At 33.6% G+C, this 23,251-nt stretch overlaps 1 pseudogene; it reads right to left on the reverse strand.

The window, feature by feature from the left end:
- Positions 1-17,282: 17,282 nt before the first annotated feature.
- LOC149206088 (uncharacterized) lies at positions 17,283-18,622 on the reverse strand (annotated as a pseudogene).
- Between the last annotated feature and the right edge of the window lie 4,629 nt (positions 18,623-23,251).

Genomic DNA, 23,251 nt, shown 5'->3' on the forward strand with positions numbered 1-23,251 from the left:
TTTTCCCCGGGTCCTCCTTTTCAGCTAACCATTATATCACATTTGTTTCCTGTCATTTTTGTACCTTCTTTCTTTGTTTTATTTTACCCGTTGGATTTTGTTTTCGTGACCCTTGATATTGTTTCTATCGACTTGTATTGAATTCTTAGAAAGTCCAATTGGACAACCTTTGACTTGATTTGCTGAAATTGGACAATAAATTTAGATTGATACTGGAAGTTGTAAATGGAAAAATCATAGTGAACAACTAAAAATGTGTAGATTTTTTTCTTGAATTGAGGAACAAAGGTTTTACTCCATTTCCTAAGGAGGGGAAACTTGTTGAGGAATCTTTTCTAGGGAAATAATGAATGATGAAGAGCCTCCCACACACAACAGTGAGGCAACAAAGGGTGTTTGTGCTGGAGATTATGAATATCTTATATCCATGGCAATAGCAACATTGACTTTAGAAAAGATCCAGCAATTGGATTTTGAGAGAGACAAGTTTGAGGGTGATGTTGAGAAGCTTAAAAAGTAACACCCAAATCTCTATGGTGCAAAGATTTGGATAAATTTACAAAGGAGTTGTATGTATGTTCTGCATCTTTTAACACTTTTGGTAGATTCATATTTTTGTTGACTCGTCTTGTCTAAGAAGCGAGTTGTTTCATCCATTCATATGGCTTTTGGTATATTTGGTTTCTAATTTGTTTGTAAATTTGGTAGGATCAAGAAGTGCAAGAGGCCAAGGATGATGAATATCAGTTGAGCAACATGGGAAATGACGTTTCCAGACACTTCAGACATGTAGACAAAAACCAAAGAAAAAATACCAAAAAAAATGTAATTACCTTTAACTCATATTACCTTCATAGCTATTTACTTGATTATGATGGGAAGGAATAGGAAGTGCAGAAGCTAAGAATCAATTGAATGATTGAATTGAAGAAAAAGAGAGGTACCTGCATGTTATTATTTCTTAGACTTGGAATTATAATAGAATAAGTAGAATGTTAGAATAAGAAATCTTAGATAACATGCTCATCTAGATATATATATATATATATATATCTATATATATATATATATATATATATATATATATATATATATATATATATATATATATATATATATATATATATATCTTAAATTTTAATAAACTATATTTTTGTTGTTTTGAATGCTACATTATGGATGAACATAATAATTTCACTAAGCTCTTGAATTTGGTTGGACAACTAGCTTGATGAAATTAATTGCAGACAAGCATAAATGGTGGCTTGATCCCACACCATTGGAAGAGAGGAAACCATCCAATGTATCTGAAAATTTGGACAAGATGGTGCATGAGGTCTCTAAAGACCATGTTTATCAATAGAGGATGTCGATATAGTAATTTTGTATTCACCTCTTGGTCTAGATTTGAAACCGGAGGCTGTGAAAATGTGAGATGTTCTATAGTTCTGGAAATATTTCTTTCAATGGAAATAATTTACATAGTTTTTCTCTGTAGGGAACTAAGCTCTTTAATTTATTATGGAAAGCTCCATTCTCCAAAGATTGTACCATGTCATTTATCTTTAATTTTTCTTTATTCTATTCCCTTCTCACAAAATATTAGTATACAATTTTTTTTTTAATTCTAATGCTGTAATTCTAAAATGGTTCTTTCTTGTTGTCATTGTTGATAAAAACAAGGATGAGATGGAAAAATGGAAGATGATGCAAAGAGATGTTGTGTATCTACAAGTTTAATCTAAGTCATGAAATGATAAATGGAAATAATTTTAGAATCATAGTGGAAATTTGGATCTTATTTATATATCAAAATGTTGCTAGTTTATTGATTTCAATTTGTAACTTTTGTATGTTGAACTGTAGGTTAGGAGGAGGTTAATTTCTTGACAAAGAGTAAAGGTATTTTGGTTGTTTGATGTGTGTAAGTCTCTTCAAGCTACTAGTGCTAGATGCAACTCCTCTTATTGTTGTCCAAACATTTCCTTAATGAGAAGATTGTTGGAGAAAAAATGTTGTTTATATCTTAGTTCTATTTCTAGGTAGCCAACCACATGTTGGAGAAGTTTTGACACACATGTGTGCAAAGCTCCTCCAACAATATCGTAATATAGGCTATAACTCTTTCTTGGATTCCACAATTTCATTGCTTGTACCCTTTTGTGGCTTTTGGGATTGAATATCATTCCTGAGCTCAAAGCCACAACTATTCATTATAAAATCTTCCTTCAACTTTCTTCCCCTAACCTACTGTGTTTCCTTTTCTAGAGGGTTCATTTTTTTGTGTTGATAATTCCAATAGACTTTTCTGAAGAGGTGAAAGAATATATTCACCAGGAATTTGATATGATACCACAATTTTCTTGGAATATTCTTTACAAGGTAGCCAAAAGCATACTTTGTGAACAAAGGCTCTCAGAATGAGATTCATTTCTCAAGACTACTAAAATGAAAATAGGAAGGGATTTATCATTTCACATTAATCAATATTCTCATTTCTTCCATATGCAACTTCCCTCTTGCTCTTAATTCACAATCACATATCTTTTGAGAGAGGTAAGATGAGAGTTTAGATGCCTACATTCATCCACTCCTAGATAAAATTCTTCCAAATTATCATGTTGGCATTGAATGCCTTTTCTTTATCATTAGCCAGTTCCACTTGAGCATCCTTGTAGTTCTCATCTTTGGTATCATAAATTATTTCAAATTGAAAGCTTGTTTTATAAATGAAGAGCAAGGAGTGCAATTTTCACCTTCCAAATCTTTTGTTTGGAGTATTTATTAATTTGTTTATGTTTTTCAATTTTTTAACATCAGTGGTGTTGAATCCACTATGTGCATTTTTTTCTTTAGGACTTAATTGAGACAATTTCTTTTGTAGCCATTTGCAAGAGGGTGCTAACTAGTAGGCTATGATTGAACTTCTAAAAGAAAATGGTGGAGAACCTTTAGTAGGTTTGTTGACGCAGTGCAAAATTTTTCAAGTACATATTTATTGTTGACAATTTGACCCTTGATATGTGTTATGATTCTAAGTTAAGATCTTCCATCCTCTCTCTTTCTCTATGTTGTTTATCATCAACATCAAATTATTCTGTTCGACATTCGAAGGCAAACTTGCCCAAGATTAGTTGGAAATTGTGAAAGGGGTGTAACATTATAGGACTAATCCTATATTGATAATCCAACCAACGTGAACTTTTTTTTTGGGCTTTGACACTTATGCTGGGACACCTTTGTGAAACCTAGAAATATATCTATTGAATATTGGATATATGTAATTTAGCCACTGCATTATTATTTTATCTGGTTATGAAATTAAACATTGATGCCTGAGCAATTAATACTATAAAAATCTAAGGTATCTTTCATTCCAACTTTTAAAATTCACTTGTTTCCTTGTAGTGCAATTTATTAAAATGTATACACATGTCTCATCCCAATGGGATATTGTTTATATAACACTTTTGTTTCAATCAAATGAGTGCTCAAAAATATCTAGTGATTGGAAAAATGTTTTTATTTTTCCTAAAACATTAATTCGATTTCATCATCAAATAATTACTATATATTTGTTTCACATTTTTATATATGTGATAAAAAGGCATAGTGAAACTTTTCAGATTACCATACTTATTAGATTTGTACAAAACTATTTTATTAACCGCTTAATGCTTTGAATGCATTGTCATTATTGAACGCAAGTTTATATCCTTGATTTTTATGTTGTTTTCTAAATCTTTGAATAATATGATGTGTAAGGGAAATCACGGTAGTTGTTTGGAGGCCAAGATGAAACCAGTCAATCATTATGTTAGTAGGATGTTTACTTCCTCTAGACACTAAGGATCATGGCATAGTGGGGTAGGTTGCCCACCCATATGTATGGGTAACCATAAGATAATTTTTTTCTTCTATGATGCAATTCGCTAGCGAGATGTCATACATTATTTATTATATGTTGTTTTCTTTCTTTCCTTTTGTTTTCACAAGATATTTACAACTTGAGATTTTTTGCATGTAACTTAGTTAGCATGATTGTGTTTAAGCTTTTCCTCAATGTTTGATACTAAGTCCTAAGATGTTCTTTTCTATGGTGACATTTTATTTGCATTGTTTATGCAGAACATCTTGCCACATAGTTGCCACTATCGCACAACTCAAGAAAACTTCTCCAAGTTTATTTCTTTTCTGGGGAAAAAATGACATTTACATTGTTGATGTTGAGGTATATGTCATATAAATTCTTTATAGTCTACTCTATTTTATATTTCAGCATTCATCATCTTTCATGTCTTATATTTTGCATTGTCTGTTCTCCATTTAGGTCACCATCTCCTATATGGAATATGTCAAGTCCCATTCAGGAGGGATTTCAACTAACCAATGTTGCAAGGAACCTTTACACTCTCCTAAAATCACACCATCAAGGCATATTTCTATGACCCCACAACCCGAAATGTGTGTAATGGGAGGAAAAACTTATTAAAATTCTTGCAGTCCATTATTAACCTAGGTAACTCCTCAAGCAAAATCTAAGTCTAAATTGTCATTTTGTCCCCTTGTTGTCCCCAAACCCATTCATGGAACCCTCAATGATGGGAGTTTGTTAGCACTTTTTCTGCCTTATAAAATGACCAGACCTATGACTTCTCTTGTTTCTTATTCTATTACTAGAACTACTATTTTTTGGGTTGGCATGATCGATAAGATGGATGCCCAAAATAGTGGCATGAGAATTAAAGGATAGTTGAGCATTGAGCACAGACACAGAAGGAAGTGGAAGAGAAGTATATTGGAAGGGATTGTTGAAACTATCGGGTTGACTTCTATAAGGTTGATAATGCCTGCCTCTGGTGGTTCTACACCTTTGCCTATGTCTTAGGTGGTAGTATTTTAGGGGTCAATATTTATTGTTCGGGATAGTCACGATGATGAAATTGCAAATTATTTCTTGAGCATAGGTTCAAATATGCTATTTGTACATTGTCTTTATTATCAAATCAGATGAAGAAGAGGGAAGAGCACATACTCATTTTTAATGAAGAAACAAAAAGTTGTATAGATCAGGCTAGATTGTATTCTGAAGAGGCTACTTCTTTCCCAACAACTGCAGTCAAGCACAGTCAGTTGATTTGGAGCCATAAAGTTTCTCAAAGAGACTTTAGAGTGAATCATGATTGCGGAGCAAGGCTTGCATCCTCTATCACTACAACATTTGTAGCTATTGTAGTAACAAAAGTAGCAGCAACAGCAACAAAGGTTGCACATGAAGTTTCTCTTTAGTTTCTTTTGAAATCTTAATGATCTGTACCACTGCTATTTATATTGACATCTAAATGATACATCTTTCCTATGGTGGGTCATTTATGATAGAGTGGAAAATATCATGCAAACGGTCGATATATTTTCACATGCTTGTCACCAATAACATGCTTCTTGTTCATAAAATAGGATGATGTACTCTTGGACTACTTGAAAGGAGATGGACCAAAAATTGAACCAACATGGTAAGTAGTTTGATACAGAATGATGATAAATTGTTGTATTCATAAATTTTACATAAATTGATAGGAAGGTACAGAAGGATGACGAATTGTGGGATTTAGGAATTTTGCATAACTCCAGTGAGACTTGTACATCACGATTTCCTTCGCACCTAACTACAGCCCAAGGGATATTGCTACTAATATAAGGTGCACGCTTAGTGATTAACCCTTGAAGCTAATGAATCCTTGGTACAAGGGTTTTAAGGTAATATTTTTTCCATTATTCAATAAAGATATTTGTAGAATATTTTAGAAATTTGAGGTACATACTCCCAAAAATTCACTATTGATTATGTCATTAGGTTTGGCTAGCACTATGTTTGGAGGTGGTATGATGACTATCAACCATGCCACGATTTTCTCTAATTCAGGAGTTATGGGCATGAGGTTAGCTCACATGGTAGCTGCAAAAGGTCATTGTTTAGTTAGTAGATTTGAAATCTCTCCTAATATAGACCAGGATGGGTATATGGCCAATCCATCAGCCATCTGGAGTTGACCATCTCCATTTATGTCACCATCTCCTATGTGGAATATGTCAACTCCCATTCATGAGGGACTTCAACTAGAAAACGTAGCAAGGAACCTTTATACTCTTAAAAGCACTCTATCAAGGCATATTTCTCTAACCCATAGCTTTAAATGTGTGTAATGGGAAGAAAAACTTATTAAAATTCTTGCATTCCATCATTAAACTCGGTAACTCCTCAAGCAAAATATAAGTCTAATTTTCATTTTGTCCCTGTGTTGTCCCCAAACCTATTCATGGAAACGTTAATGATGGTTGTTTGTTAGCACCTTCTGTGCCTTATAAAATTACCAGACCTCTTACTTATTTTGTTTCTTCTTCTATTACTGGAACTACTATTTCTTGGGTTGGCATTAATGATAAGATGGATGCCCAAAATTGTGGCATGAGAATTGAAGGACAGATGAGCATTGAATAGAGACACAAAAAGAAGATGAAGAGAAGTATATTAGAAGGGATTGTTGAAACTATCAGGTTGACTTCTAGGAGGTTGACAATGCCTGCCTTTGGTGGTTCTACACCTTTGCCTATGTGTCAGGTGGTAGTGTTTTTAGGCTTAATGGTTTTTGTTCAGGATAATCATGATGATGAAATTTAAAATTATTTCTTGACCATAAGTTCAAGTATGCCATTTGTACATTCTCCTTCTGATTTACAAATCATATGAGGAAGATGGGCAGAGAACATATTCATTTTCACTGAAGAAAAAAAAACTGTATAGAGCACGATAGATTCTATTATTAAGAGGCTGCTTCTTTCCCAGCAACTGTAGTCAGAACAGACAGTTGATTTGGAGCCATATAGTTTCTCAAAGAGACTCTAGAGTGAGTCTTGACTGTGGAGCAAGGCTTGCATCCTCTATCACTGAAGCATATGTACCTATTGCAGTAACAACAGTAGCGGCAACAACAACAAAGTTTGAAGATGAAGTTTCTCTTTATTTGCTTTTAAAATCTTAATGATATTTACCACTGCTATTTTTACTCAGATCTAAATGAAACCTCTTTCCTATGGTGGGTCATTTCTGATAGGGTGGACAATATCATGTAAATGCTTGATATATTTTCACATGCCTGTCACCAATAACATGCTTCCTGTTCACAAGAGAGGATGATGTACTCTTGGACTACTTGAATGAAGATGGACCAAAAATGGAACCAAAGTGATAAGTAGTTCGATATAGAAGGATGATAAATTGTTGTATTTGTAAATTCTGCATGAATTGATAGGAAGGTACAAAAGGACAATGAATTGTGGTATTTAGGAATTTTGTATAACTTTGTGGAGTCTTGTACATTAGGATATGTATATATATGTCTTACTGCAAGCATGGGTTTTCATTGGTATTATGTGTGTCGCTCAGGTATGTGTGAATTATTCCAATGGTCCTTTTGAATAGAAGTGAATGAACTGGAACTAGTTGGATTTCCTTTATGCCCAACTACAACCCAAGGTATATTGTTTCAAATATAAGGTGCATGCTTAATGATGAACCCTTGAATGAAATGAATCGGTACAAAGGTTTTAAGGTAATATTTTGTCCATTATTCGATAAATATATTTGTAGAATATTTTACAAATTTGATTCAAATTTTGTTTTCACCTTTAATCTTGGGTGCGTTCAAGTGAACAAACAATTTTAAGGGATAGTTATTTGACTTACATGATTAGTGGAAACATAGAGGAAATTAGTGAGACCACATTGAGAATTATAGAGTTGAGTGTTCGCAAGCAGACTTAGGATTACAAGGAATTTTTGGAAGCATTGATGATTGGCAATGATAAGATTACAGATCCTTTCATAAGGGTAAGTTGTTATCATTCATCTAAATAGGTTATGACTAAGAATTTTTAAATATTTTGAAATTATTTTCTAATGAGAATATTTTTCTTCAAAGACTACAAATAATACAATATTGATACCACTGTCCATTTTTGAGGTGTCATTGTCTGAAGAGAATATGAAGATTGAACTTCAAGGAGGTCTTTTAAATACATTCAAATTGACTACTACATTCAGTACAAGTACCATGCGTATTTTTTACTGAAAGGAAATCATTCGTAACTATGAGACCCATGAGCAAGGCACATTCCTGAAACTCATCGTTATTTGGTTTCCTAGTAGGTTTCAATTCTTCTCCTTAAATGTACAAGTTAAAGAATAGTTCTAGATTGGATTACCTCATAAAATTGCAGTTCTCGATAAATGATCACCAATAGTATAAATAGAAATTAAATTATTTTTATACCAGGAACATACATCACATCATGGATCTGTCTCTCTTTTCCATTAGTTAACATCACACCTGTTATTCCATACCCTTGAACTTGAAGGGATCTATTATCTCCTAGATAAATACATGTTCCATCAATGTTATCATGATATTGATCAAACCAATCCTTATTACAAGACATATGGAGTGATGCACGAGAATCAATGAACCAAGCATTCACATCATCAATCTCAACAAATAATGCAACATCAGAAACAAACAATTTGAGATTTTTAAATCCATCACTGATTGAGGTGTCTTTGTCCACAAAATTGGCATGATGACTTCTATTTCTCTGTTTAGACTTATTATATTTCATTTTATATCAATCTTTAGCGTGATGTCCAGGTTTGCCACAATAATAACAATAATCAATTCTTTTTATCATGAACTGGAAATTTAGATTGTTCCATACCTTTTTGCTTTGCTTGAAACTTTACTCCTTTACTTTTGTCCCTTGTCTTGCCTTTGTATGGCTGCTTACCCTTGGCTACCAATGCCAAATCTGAATTGTTTGAGCCCAAATTGAAGTTCTTCATCCTTTCTTCCACTTGTAGAAGAATATCTGTGAGTTCATAAAAAATAGGAGGATTCTCTCTAGTTGAAAGACTTGAAACAAAAATTTGATAATCTTGCACTAAGCCATTTAATGTGATGGTGACCAAGTCAGTATTTGACACCTTTTCACCAATGTCTCCTACGTTATCACTTAGCTCTTTGACACAGGAAATGAAATTGCGTATACTTTCATTGGCCTCCATTTTAATTGACTAAAGCTTGGTGTTAAAGAACAAAATCCTGTTAGTATTAGATGTTTCATGCAAGCTTTTTAGAACTTCCTATGTTTCTTTAGATGTTTTACAATCCCTCATATGAGAAATGATGTTGTCCTTAACTAACATTCGTAGCAACACCTTTTCTTTTGTTTCCCTTCTTTCCAAATCTAGAATAGTTGCAACAACAGAGGGTTTGGGCTCTACCCCACTCACTATAGGCCACAAACTATTTCCCTCTAAAACTATTAATAACTTGAATTCTCAATTTGCATAATTTCCTCCATCAAGCCTTGTGGACTCTTCAAATACGTTTCAGCCAAAAAAATTTACATAATGACAAAAAAATTGTCTTAAATCAACAAAATGCACCCAAATCCACCAGATCTATACCCAAATTCACCAGATGTATATCCAAATTCACTAGATCCAAAACCAAATTCACCACATCTAAAAATAAAAAAACTTAATATTACTTCAAGTAAAAAAAAACAAAGCCAAAATTACTTCTTATTTCTCCTTTTTTTTACCAAACCATATTTCCAAAAAACTATTTTCCCTTTTTTAAATAAATACACCTTTTTACAAACAATTTTTAACTTTCACCCAATAAAAAGATATTTAACTCCTTATACCACTTAAATTCTTTTTCACCATGGAAAACTGAATCCCATACAACTCCTTTAATCTACCACACTATACTCTTTATAAAAAAATCACTTTATGGCTTGGAAAATCATTTTTGAAACATAATAATCAAACCAACAACTCATCACCATGGAGAGAATAAGAGTTTAATAAAAGATCCAACTGCTTCTCACACCTTCTGCTACATACACAGAGGTTTACAAATAACTTCGCAAACTTCACGTCGATCAAACTTCCCACAATTTTATTCCCCGAATAACCACCTAATAGCAATGGACAACACCAATCGGATTTGTCTACGGTCTGAGCCTATTAAAAAAAGGGAGAGTATCTATGTAACAACAAGCTCTCACAAGTGTTGATCTTTCCCTCATAGATTTGGGTCTTCTTTCTCTCAAATATGAAGCCTCACTATATCTCTCTCTCGCTCAGGTACTATATTAGAAAATCAGAGAGATGCAAGAATGAAACCAAATCTCATTAATTAAACTGCTTGGAGAATGAGTACATTATATACGCACACATAGATAGCTTCTAGGACAATCTAGATCCAAATAATTCAGATCACCAACTCACAACACCAACTACAAAGATAGAACTCATGACAGATAGACTCAACACTAACTACGAGAATACAACTCATCAACTCTATGTGGACATATCATTTCTCTATCATTCCAACACTTATAACAGCCCCATTCTCAATAGAATATGGTAGCTAACTCTAGGATTCACTCTCTATAACACCCAGAAGGAAAGGAATGCCCAAATTTTCAAAGAAACTGACTCTAGAGAAGAAAAAGTTTCACACTCCATCCTCTCCTTCCTTTAAGAGATGATAAACCATGTGAATTTGTACAACAAATATTGGGAATTTCCTCCAAAAGAAGAAACTATTATTGACTCATTAGGCATTCATAAGCAAGGCCAACCCATAGAAGGTTCCATGTCTACCAGAAGGGTTTTCATCCCTTCTTCATGGTTGTCTCCTCCCATGGACCTCATAAATATCTTCACTGGAGCCTCATGAAGTAATTTATGCCAAAAATTATATGGAGGTGGTTTTCGTAATAGTTTTGGAAAAATTTTGAGCATCTATGTAGGTAAATTAGGTATAACTAGCAATAATCAAGAAGAGCTCTAGGCATTAGAACATGGTTTAGAGATTTCCTTCAAAACTTCTTATCAACCATTGATCATCACGGGAGACTCTCGAATCCTCATTACAGTTATGCAAAAAAATCAAAATGGCTGATCAATATCCAAAGTCTCCAAAATCTGGTGCATCGAATCTCATATTCAAAGAGTGGCAGAACTCATGCAAAAAATCTTAGCTCATTTACTCTTACATATTCACTGCACGGGCAACAAACTTGCAAACCACCTAGCTAATGATGTCCTCGACTTAGATTATGCCTCACTAGAATGGAAATGGTTCCATTCAATTCCTCCTCCTCTGAGGAGCTTTTGTAAGGAGATAGAAATGTAGGATGTTACCTTGGAATGTTGAAGGAAGGCGAAATGGCTTACCATACTAGCTGAGGGGATACAAGGAATTGTAATCATGGGTCAATTTCACCAAGTATGTGTTATTTTTCTTGGAAACTAGCTTTGTGCTTCGATCATAGTCAGACTTCTTTTGCATGGTAGACCTCCCATCATGGGGACACCATTCTACCTCAATGAATCTCTAGGAATAAGGAAAGTGGGACCTATATACCAACAAGGGAATAACAACTCATTCTCAAGCTCTGGGGATTTACATTATGCAGCCTCTGGAATTTCTATACTCAAACACTATGTTCATAATTTATGATATGCAGTCATAGTAATAACATGGATATGGGTGTTTTTGTCCCTTCAAACCATGATTTCTACTATTTTTAAATTTATAGAAAGATCAATAGGGAAATGTTTGTATTAAAATACAAATTGGTAAATCATAGTGTATGTAATCTGAAGATGATAATCTGCACTACTAGGCTAGTTTCTGAACACGAGTACCAGTAGCACATGAACACCATGTATGTACTCTTTCTTTGAAGTAATTTATTATCGAGCATAACAAAAAAACATATTATTAATATTATTAACTATTACTATACTACCATAATTTAATATTAGTATATTAATATCTAACATAAACCTAATATTATTAAATCTAATAGTAAAATTTACTATTTAAATCTTAAATATATTATTATTATAAAATATAATATTAAAAGGTAAAAGAGTATATCGGTTTATTATAGACTAATATAAAACTATATTATAAACCTAAAAAGAAATATATTATAATATATAAAAAATAATAAATTATAATATACTAGCATTTGCACCAGATGTTACAAAGGAAACGCCGTAAGGCATAAATTGAAGAAGGCAAATACAACAAAAAAGTACTTTGATAAAGAATTAGAATATATTGAATGATCAAATCAATGTCCCATTAACTGGAACCACTTAGTAGACATATCTATCAACATTAGGATTTCACACAGTGATCAAGAAATTTCCCATATACAAACAACATCTTCCACAACAACCTTTTCTCACATCCACGTTTAAAAAATTCCTTGGAACGTGATTGGAATCTCCCATATTGCCTTTTTTATTATGCAGATAAATCCTCCATGTTGCTATTTTCATCATGAAGATTGTTAGTTCATTGTTGTAAAGTCTTAGTGTGTTAAATCCAATACTATAAGTTCAACAAGTGAAAAACATTCCTCAATTAACATAATATGCATTTTTCTCTCACAGTGTATTTTTCAGTCATTCTTTACAAAAATTCCATCAAAGAGCACAAGTAACATATTAACATGTATTTTCCCTTCATTATTTTCATCACAAAGCTAAGAAACATGAATTCCAAGAATGGGTGTTTGTTAAATCTGAATTGCTGCAATGGATGTGACCTACCATCAAAAAGAGCATTCCCATCCTCAGATGAACCCCATTCTTCTTCAGTTGACCACTTCTTTTAATTCAATTCCCATCTTTTTTGCTCCATTCATTTCCCCATCTTGTAGTCTATCAAAGGACTACCCTTGTCCTCAGAGGCATTACCACTAGTACCAAGGAGATCATCAGGAAACACACTTTACAGCTTTGAATAGGGCTGAGACATATCACATACAAGAGTCTTCAAGCTGCAATGAAACCCAAACAAGAAACATTGTTTCAAAGAATCAAACATAATGTAGATACTAGACTAAGCATTGAGCCTAAAGAAAATTCATACATTTCAAATTATATGTCATCATGTCAAACACATCCATTGCAAATATAGAAACACATAGATGAAACTCAAACAACAACTATTGTCATACACAATTGCAAATAGACATCAAATATTGAACATCACACAAAAGATTGTAAATACACAAACATTACATATCAAATTTTGGTCATCACACACAAAAATGTTTTAAATACACAAACTCATTATAGACAACAAGCATTAATAAAGGATATTCTCACACATTTCAAAATGTCACACATTGAGTAACCACGCAATCATATAAATGAAACTCAAACAACAATCATTACACAAAATTCTGCATTTAAATTCATCATCACAAAGTAATAGAAAAACACATCAATCAATGTATACAATAAAAACATACAACTTGATCATACAAAAATTCAACCACTCAATATGCATACAAAAATTTTGCAATTACCACACCCCAATAAATGTATACAATAAAGACATACACCTTGATCATACAAAAATTGAACTAATAAACATACATACAAAAATTGTGCAATTATCACAAAACCCATGGTTGGAAAAATATTATATTGGTTAAATCAAATGCATATACATAACTTCAAGTTGATTTAAGATTTTAAATTTTCAATTAACATGTTATAATTATCTATATTGATGCATTATTTGATACTTTTAATTCTACAATCTATTAAACTAAAACTATCTAGTTCTAAAATAAACAAATAAAAGTAAATGAAAAAGTAAGGTGGAGAGAGGGACACAAACCCTTGAGGATAGCCATGGTCCATCCTCAAGAGCAATGAGAAAGGGCTTTTAGCCCCTTCAAACAAAATAATACTTTTTATTATTATGATGTTTTTAGAGTAATTACATAATAAAGATAAAAAATAAATGAATGCTAGTTTATTTTGGGTCATAATAACATAATGAATTCATATCTTTTGTCATGACATGTAGATATTTCATCTATCCTAGCATGCTTGTATATTCTTCATGTCCTTCATATCTTCGGAAAAATAACAAATTATTAAAATTTTCATCTATCATGGCATGCTTGTATATTCTTCACATCCTTCATATCCTCGCAAAAATAACAAATTATTAAAATTTAGTGGTCATCTACGCCTTATCTATAAAGTAACAAAAACTTTTTGAAATAAGTTTAATATTTCAAGCAAGTGTCTAACCTATAAAGTAACAAAAACTTTTTGAAATAAATTTAATATTTTAAGCAATTGACTAACCTAATTTCATAATTGAAAAATTCTCAAAGATGAATTATACTCCGTAATAAGAGAGCCAACATTGGAGCCCATAGTTTCACTAAAACCAAAATAAACACAACCACTTGTTAAGAAGAAATTCAAGTAATAATAATAAAACAAAAATAATAAGCATCAATGTATAAAATGGTAATGCAAACACACAGGTATAAATATACATGCTCTATGTCGAATGTTATATTAAATGGGTGTGGTGAAAATTAGTAGAGAACCTAAAACTATATTTATAATTAGGAGAGGGGTCGAGAAAGACTTAAATGCAGGTTGTTGTCATTCTAATGAAACCCTTTGCAAAGGGGATGTTAAGATTCTAAGAGAGAAGCTAGGCTTTGTAGAGAAAACCTTCCCTGTGAGGACATAATGTCAGTGTTTGGTTGCTTAGAGTTGTTCTCCTAAGAAAAGGGGAAGAGGAGTTTTGAAGAGGATTCTTTGTAGAATGACATATAAATCTATGGCAAATTCCCTCCACATAGATGCTTGGCATCTTCTATTTATGACCAGTGTAAGTCTATGACATATTTTTTGAATGTTTCGACAGATACCTCGTACATTATGAGCCATTTATGATGGGAGATTCACATGCTAAGTAGGGAACATCTCGTGAGGAAATATTATTTGTTATATTGGTCAATGATTCCTTTGACAGAAAGACAACTTATACATCTATGGCAAATTCCTTCCACATAGATGCATGAAATCTTCTATTTCTGACCAGTGTAAGTTTATGACATATTTTATGAAAGTTGTGACATATACCTCTCACATTATGAGCCATTTATGATGGGAGATTCACATGCTAAGTAGGGAACATCTATTGGGGAAAGATTATTGGGTATATTGGCCAATGATTCCTTTGACATAAAGTTATTTTTGTAATTTTTAGTTCCTTCCTTGTCAAGTCAAGTTGGGAGAGAACTATATTTAGACTTATATATAGCTATCTTGACTAGAGTGATTCTATTGAGAGGGTGCCTCAAGCTTGTGAGAAGCCATTGTAATCCCTTAATGACAACGGTGTAAATTTTATATTGTGTGGATAAGAAAATATTGACTATTGTTTCAAACTACTGTGTGTTGTCCACTATATTCATGTTACTGAATTATTAGATCTAGTCATCTTTTGATATGACATGTCTGTGGTCTTTGAGTTCACCATTCAACATATGTGTTTAAGCAAATTGGAAATTTTGATTGAAGTTTTAGTATTGGAGTTTTTGCTCTTATCATGGAATCATCACAACTATCACTATAAATTATTTGAATAAATTGTCATACAAGAAAATAAAGAAATTCAATGGAAATACAAGGCAATCTAAAGATTCTTATCATTAAGCAAAACATGCATACACATTTCTGATAAAAATCCCTTATTCTCCACAGTGCAATCAACAATGATTTTATAACACCCCACAAGCTTAGCATAGTCAGTCAAGAAAATGCTTACCTTTGATAGATGAATCCACAGGTGATATTTGCACCGTAACAAGGTTTTCTTTGCCCTGTTTCTCTCGATTTTGTGATCCCTCTACCACGTCACCATGGATGCAGAGGATCTAGGATTTAGTTTAAAAAAAAAGAAAATAAGACACAAAAATCACTGGAAAGTTATCTGTTAAATGTTAATGTTCTAATTTCGTTTAGCCTAACAACTTTTAAAAGAGTCGGCTCAAATGGGATATTTATGTTCTAACATAAACACAACATCTATCGCCACTATGTGGAATATAGTAGCTTAACATCTATCTCCATTATGGGGAATGCAACTATGATATAGTAGCTTACAGGCACTGAACACAATCTTGCTTTACACCTGGTAATGTTTTAGTACCAAATATGCTGAGTAGACAATAAATTAAATTTAGAATATCTCATTGAATAATCAATCACATACAACTATCCTTTTCCATTAGTACAATGACATGTATAGCCTACAAGTTGAAATGCACAAGGAATCCAAATTTTGTGGTGTTGAGATTTATGACAAGTAACATTATGGACAATTTCCTCCCCATTGTAGCCGCAAATTGCAAAAGAATTGAAAATTAATGTTTTCCATGTCTCTATTCCATGTGCAGGATTGACAAGAACTTTACAGGAAGATCAATACAAATGTAATATTCAAAGATAAAACAACTAAACCACAGTACTTGCTAGCAGGGCTACTATTCAGTAGTGAAGGATATGCATCTGGTGGGGGCAACACACAATCCTCACCATTGAAGTAGATTTTTTTATCTCAAGAGGACTAACATACATAACTTGGAATTTCTATTTGTATCATCTCCTTCATTTTACCATCATTTAATGACACTTATTACTTTTAGTTTGAAAAACTGCATTGATCTAGATGGAAATCGCACAAGTTTCCTTAATCATGCCAACTCACTCTTAATGCACAATGAACCATAATAGAATTCAGGTCAGATTCATCCCTTGATCTTCCGATGATAAAATAGTCAATGTCATTAAATCTCTTTATAACCATCTATAGAAATGATAGTCAAAATAGTTCAATTCAAGAGCATAAGCTAGAAACATGGTTTGCTACATGAACAAACATCTTGATAACATTCAAAATATTTCGAAAGGAGATGCAATATATGGCATCGACTCTAAAAAAAAAGACCTGTAAGCACCACCTGAATCTCTACCCATCTACTTTAACATGTGAACCTAAAACATACTTTAAAAACGCAAATCATGCATTACATAAAAATTTAAAAAATCATCAAAAAGTAGACATAGAAGGTTCACGTTTTGTGGCCTTAATTCTCTAGTATCCTTATAAAAATTCATAGTAACAGACTAATCTTACACTTGCACTAAAAGGAAATAAAGTAGTCTACTGCTAATATTAATATAAATTCAGCAAACTAAATCACACTAGTATACAATGGCTGGAAAATTAAGACCGCGACTTCACCCAAACACTGAAACTAAGCTTCATCTTGTGACTTCCCCAATTTGTACAGCATTTTAGAAGTTCTCAACGTTGAAATCCACCACGCATAAAAAGAGGATATGAAAGATAGTCTATAGAGAGATGTCCATGACCCCCAAAGACATGGTAGTAAATTATCTTGAAATCATCAAACCCTCCACGTGGTGCCATAATTCTAGGAGGGATTTGAACATGGGGGTAGTCTCTGACAAGATGACCAGGTTCACCACAGCTATTGCAAACTGGGCTATTCATACAATCTCGAGCCAAGTGGCCAGTCTAGCGACAGTTATTGTAGGCCTTATCATTGGGACAATCTACCATAATATGCCCAGGCAAATAGCACTTCTTGCGGAGTGATGATTTTGGAAGTCCTAGCTCATTGTGGAAATCAGCTGCAAGATGACCAGGTTTCTTGCAATTCCTGCATAATTTCTCTTTTGGACACTTCGATGCAATGTGCCTATCATGAGAAAAACAAAAAATAAAAAACAAATTAGGGCATCCATATGCCTTTTCTTTCCATGTTGAAGCTTGTTTTCTTTCTGCCCAATGAAAACATGATCAAATAATATAGAATACCCTGAAACGCCACAATTGTTGCATACAGAAGCATTTGGACACTCTCGTGCATCGCGCCCTGTTCGCTTGCAGTTGTTACAAAGCTCAATAGGCCTGAAGGAGCGAAAATAAACTTAGAGGATCATTGTCCACCTTCTGGGCGAGTCTCATGATATCTTCTATAATCAATTAGTGCAACATCAATGGCTGCATGTCCCTTAAGGTCCCCATTTTTCCAAATATATGTTAACCCTTAATAAAATTCACTAGTTAATGAAAATTTCAAAAGCAAAATCGCTCCAACTGTAACCAAGATATTTTCCAATGAGGATTTCTTAATAGTTCTGATCAAAACCTGAGTACTGAAAGAAAGCGCAAGTTTCATAACCTCTGTGGTCAAGATAGGCAAATGAAAATTTAAAAAACAATATGAGGGAATGAATATGACCTCGCAAAGCACATCCATGTTAGTCTAAGAACCCGAATATGAAAGTATCTTCACCCTAAATTTTTGCACAACTGCAGCTACAAGATGACCAGGCTTCTTGCAATTACTGCATATTTTCTCTTTTGGACACTTTGATGCAATGTGCCTGTCGTAAGAAAAACAAAAAATAAAAAAAAATTAGGGCATCCATATGCCTTTACTTTCCATGTTGAAGCTTGTTTTCTTTCTGCCCAATGAAAGCATAATCAAATAATATAGCATGCCCTGAAACGCCACAGTTGTTGCATACAGAAGCATTTGGACACTCTCGTGCATAGTGCCCTGTTCGCTTGCAGTTGTTACAAAGCTCAATAGGCCTGAAAGAGCAAAACAGAAATTTTCAGAACCAAACGAACTAAAAACTAGATAAATCCCACCTTGGTTTTGCCCCAAACCTAATACAATATACAACATGTGTAACAAAGGTTCCCAATAAGAGAAGTTATCTTCCAATTAAATGATGAATCCTCCAAGAGCATATGGAATATTGATACAAACGTACCCTATCCAAGAAATTAGTGTCCAAGTTCAAAATTATACATCTTCAGATAGATGAAGGAAAAGACACGAATGGAAATATTTCAAATGTTTATTCCATCCATTCCAATGGCTGAGGGAAAATAGAAAGAAAATAAACTTAGAGGATCATCGTCCACCTTCTTGGCGGGCCTCATGGTATCTTCTGCAATCAATTGGCGCAACATCAATGGATGCGTGTGCCTTAATGTCCCCATATTTCCAAATATATGTTAACCCTTTAACAAAACTCACTAGTTAATGAAAATTTCAAAAACAAAACCACTCCAACCGTAACCAAGATCTTTTCCAATGAGGATTTCATAATAGTTCTAATCAAAACCCTGGCAAATTAGACAATGAGACCAGCCACTCAAATTTATAAACAATTCACCTAAGAGGATGACCATATGGTTTCCAATGAGAATATTGCCAAGACAAATAGCTTAAAGGCAGAATGAGATAAATTTAGAGGAGAAAATAAACTTAGAGGATCATTGTCCACCTTCCGGGCAGGCCTCATGGTATCTTCTACAATCAATTGGTGCAACATCAATGGTTGTGTGTGCCTTAAGGTCCCCATCTTTCCAAATATATGTTAACCCTTAACAAAATTCACTAGTTACCGAAAATTTCAAAAACAAAACCGCTCCAACCATAACCAAGATCTTTTCCAACGAGGATTTCATAATAGTTCTGATCAACAAAATTCACTAGTTAATGAAAATTTCAAAAACAAAGAAGATCAATACAAATGTAATATTCAAAGATAAAACAACTAAACCACAGTACTTGCTAGCAGGGCTACTATTCGGCAGTGAAGGATATGCATCTGGCGGGGGCAAGATACAATCCTCATCATTGAAGTAGATTTTTTTATATGAAGAGGACTAACATAACTTGGAATTTCTATTTATATCATCTCCTTCATTTTACCATCATTTAATGACACTTATTACTTTTAGTTTGAAAAATTGCATTGATCTAGAAGGAAACAAGTTTCCTTAATCATGCCAACTCACCCTTAATGCACACTGAACCATAATAGAATTCAGGTCAGATTCATCCCTTGATCTTCTGATGATAAAATAGTCAATGTCATTAAATCTCTTTATAACCATCTATAGAAATGACAGTCAAAATAGTTCAATTCAAGAGCATAAGCTAGAAACATGGTTTGCTACATGAACAAACATCTTGATAACATTCAAAATATTTCGAAAGGAGATGCAATATATGGCACTGAATCTAGAAACAAAGACTTGTGAGCACCATCTGAATCTCTACCCATATACTTTAACATGTGAACCTAAAACATAATTTAAAAATGAAAATCATGAATTCCATAAAAAATTAGAAAATCTTCAAAAATCAGACATAAAAGGTTCATGTTTTGTGGCCTTAATTCTCCAGTATCCTTATCAAAATTCAGAGTTTTGGTTGAAGCTAGAAGAAAACTTTCAAATAGTTTAATTTCCTAGCATTTAGTAAGAGACTAGTCTCACACTTGCACTAAAAAGAAATAAAGTAATCTACTGCCAATATTAATATAAATTCGGCAAACTAAATCATACTAGTACAAAGTGGCTGGAAAATTAAGACCGCGACTACACCCGAAGATTGAAACTAATCTTCATCTTGTGACTTCCCCAATTTGTAGAGTAGTTTAGAAGTTCTCAACGTCGAAAGCCACCACGCATAAAAAGAGGATCTGAAGGACAGTCTATAGAGAGATGTCCACAACCCCCACAGACATGGCAGTAAATTATCTTGAAATCATCAAACCCTCCACGTGGTGCCATAATTCTAGGAGGGTTTTCAACACATCCCTGACAAGAGGACCAGCTTCACCACAGCTATTGCAAACCAGGCTATTCGTACAATCTCAATCCAAGTGGCCAGTCTAGAGACAGTTAATTCAGGCCTTATCATTAGGACAAGATGCCATAATATGCCCAGGCAAATAATACTTCTTGTGGAGTGTTGTTTTTGGAAGTCCTAGCTCATTGCAACAATCAACTTCAAGATGACTAGGTTTCTTGCAATTCTTGCATAATTGTTCTTTTGGACACTTCGATGCAATGTGCTTGTCATGAGAAAAAAAAAAAATAGAAAACAAATTAGGGCCTCCTTATGCCTTTTCTTTCCATGTTCAAGCTTGTTTTCTTTCTGCCTAATGAAAACATGATAAAATAATATAGAATACCCATAAATGCCATAGTGGTTGCATACAAAAGCATTTGTACACTCTCGTGCATCATGCCCTATTTTCTTGCAATTGTTACAAAGCTTAATAGGCCTGAAAGAGTGAAAATAAACTTAGAGGATCATTGTCCACCTTCTCGGCGGGTCTCATGATATCTTCTCCAATCAATTGGTGCAAAATCAATGGTTGTGTGTGCCTTAAGGTCCCATCTTTCCAAATATATGTTAACCCTAATAGAATTCACTGGTTACTAAAAATTTCAAAAACGAAACCACTCCAATCGTAACAAAGATATTTTCCAACGAGGATCTCGTAATACTTCTAATCAAAACCCAGGTACTGAAAGAAAGAGCAAGTTTCATAACCTTTGTGGTCAAGATAGGAAAATAAAAATTTAAAAAACAAAATGAGGGAAGGAATATGACCTCGCAAAGCACATCCATGTTAGTTTGAGTACCCGAATATGAAAGTATCTTCACCCTGAATTTTTGTACAGCAGCAGCTGCAAGATGACGAGGCTTCTTGCAATTCCTGCATAATTTCTCTTTTGGACACTTCGATGCGATGTTCCTGTTATGAGTCGATGCGATGTTCCTGTTATGAGAAAAGCAAAAAAAAAAAAAACAACGAGGATTTCATAATAGTTCTGATCAAAACCCTGGCAAATTAGACAATGAGACCATCCACTCAAATTTATAAACAGATCACTAAGAGGATGACGATATGGTTTCCAATGAGAATATTGCCAAGACAAATAGCTTAATGTCAGAATGAGATAAATTTAGAGGAGAAAATAAACTTAGGGGAGCATTGTCCACCTTTCGAGCGGGTCTTATGGTATATTCTGCAATCAATTGGCGCAACATCAATGGATGTATGTGCCTTAAAGTCCATCTTTCCAAATATATGTCAACCCTTAAAAAAATCACTAAAATGAAAATTAAAAAAAAACCGCTCCAACCGTAACCAAAATCTTTTCCAATGATGATTTCATAATAGTTCTAATCAACAAAATTCACTAGTTAATGAAAATTTCAAAAACAAAACCGCTCCAACCATAACCAAGATATTTTTCAATGAGGATTTCATAATAGTTTTGATCAAAACAAGGGTATTGAAAGAAATCGCAAGTTTCATACCCTCTGTGGTGAAGATAGGCAAATGAAAATTTAAAAAACAAAATGAGTGCAGGAATATGACCTCGCAAAGCACATCCATGTTAGTCTGAGAACCCAAATCTGAAAGTATCTTCACCCTAAATTTTTGCACACCATTTCCTCCATCCTTCGTTTCAGCCTTTGGAACAGCCTTCATGATCTTTGTCAAATTCCCATAATCATCAAACGATGAGAGGGGTTTTGATGGGCACCTATCCCTAAATCTGTAACTGTGCCACAGGCACCATATGGCTCGGTTCGTCTGCCGTCATAGGCATAAACTTCAACGCCAAAACCACCATCATCAACATCAAAACCATTCATGTCGTAACTTGAATATTTTCCAATGGGGGTTTCATAATATTTCTTATCAAAACCAGGGTACTGAAAGGAATCGTGGGTTTCATACCCTCTGTGGTCCTCTATGGTCGGGATACGTGAACCCCTGGTCATACTCAGGGTTTTGGGTAGCAAAAGCGGAGTGGTAAATAGGGATGGTGTTGGGTAGCGGAAGGGGAGAGGTAAACAAGGACATCGGTGTTACTAGTGTAGAACATTTGTACCAGGAGGACCGAACATTTGCACCAAGAGGACTGGGGGAAGTTACCGTTGATTGGAGTGGGAAAGTTAAATAAGCATAAATGAAAGAGTTGATAACAGACAGAAGAGGACTGGGGGAATTACCGTTGATTGGAGTGGGAAAGTTAAATAAGCATAAATGAAAGAGTTGATAACAGACAAACGGTGGATCCAACGATGTAAACAAATGTAATCGTCTAACATCAAATCAAACGAACCACAACATGACAACAAAGATATTAGGGAAGTTCATCCCAGAGGTAATGCCTTACAACGTAATAAAAATGTAAAAAAATAAACTTATAAATGCTTATATTTATATCTTAAACCTAAACCTAAGAAAATTAAACTTTAAAATTTTTTAATAAAATTAAACATATCATGTTGTATTGTATTATATTATATTATAAAATAAATCTAAAAACTTTAAAACTAAAAACATTATATTATATATAAACCAAAAAAACTTTTCATATATTATAAACCTAAACACACTATATTATAAAAC

Source organism: Pinus tabuliformis, chromosome 1_2, assembly GCF_031772625.1.
Source record: "Pinus tabuliformis cultivar Carrire ecotype Pingquan chromosome 1_2, CPIR1, whole genome shotgun sequence".
In the NCBI taxonomy this organism is placed as follows: domain Eukaryota; kingdom Viridiplantae; phylum Streptophyta; class Pinopsida; order Pinales; family Pinaceae; genus Pinus; species Pinus tabuliformis.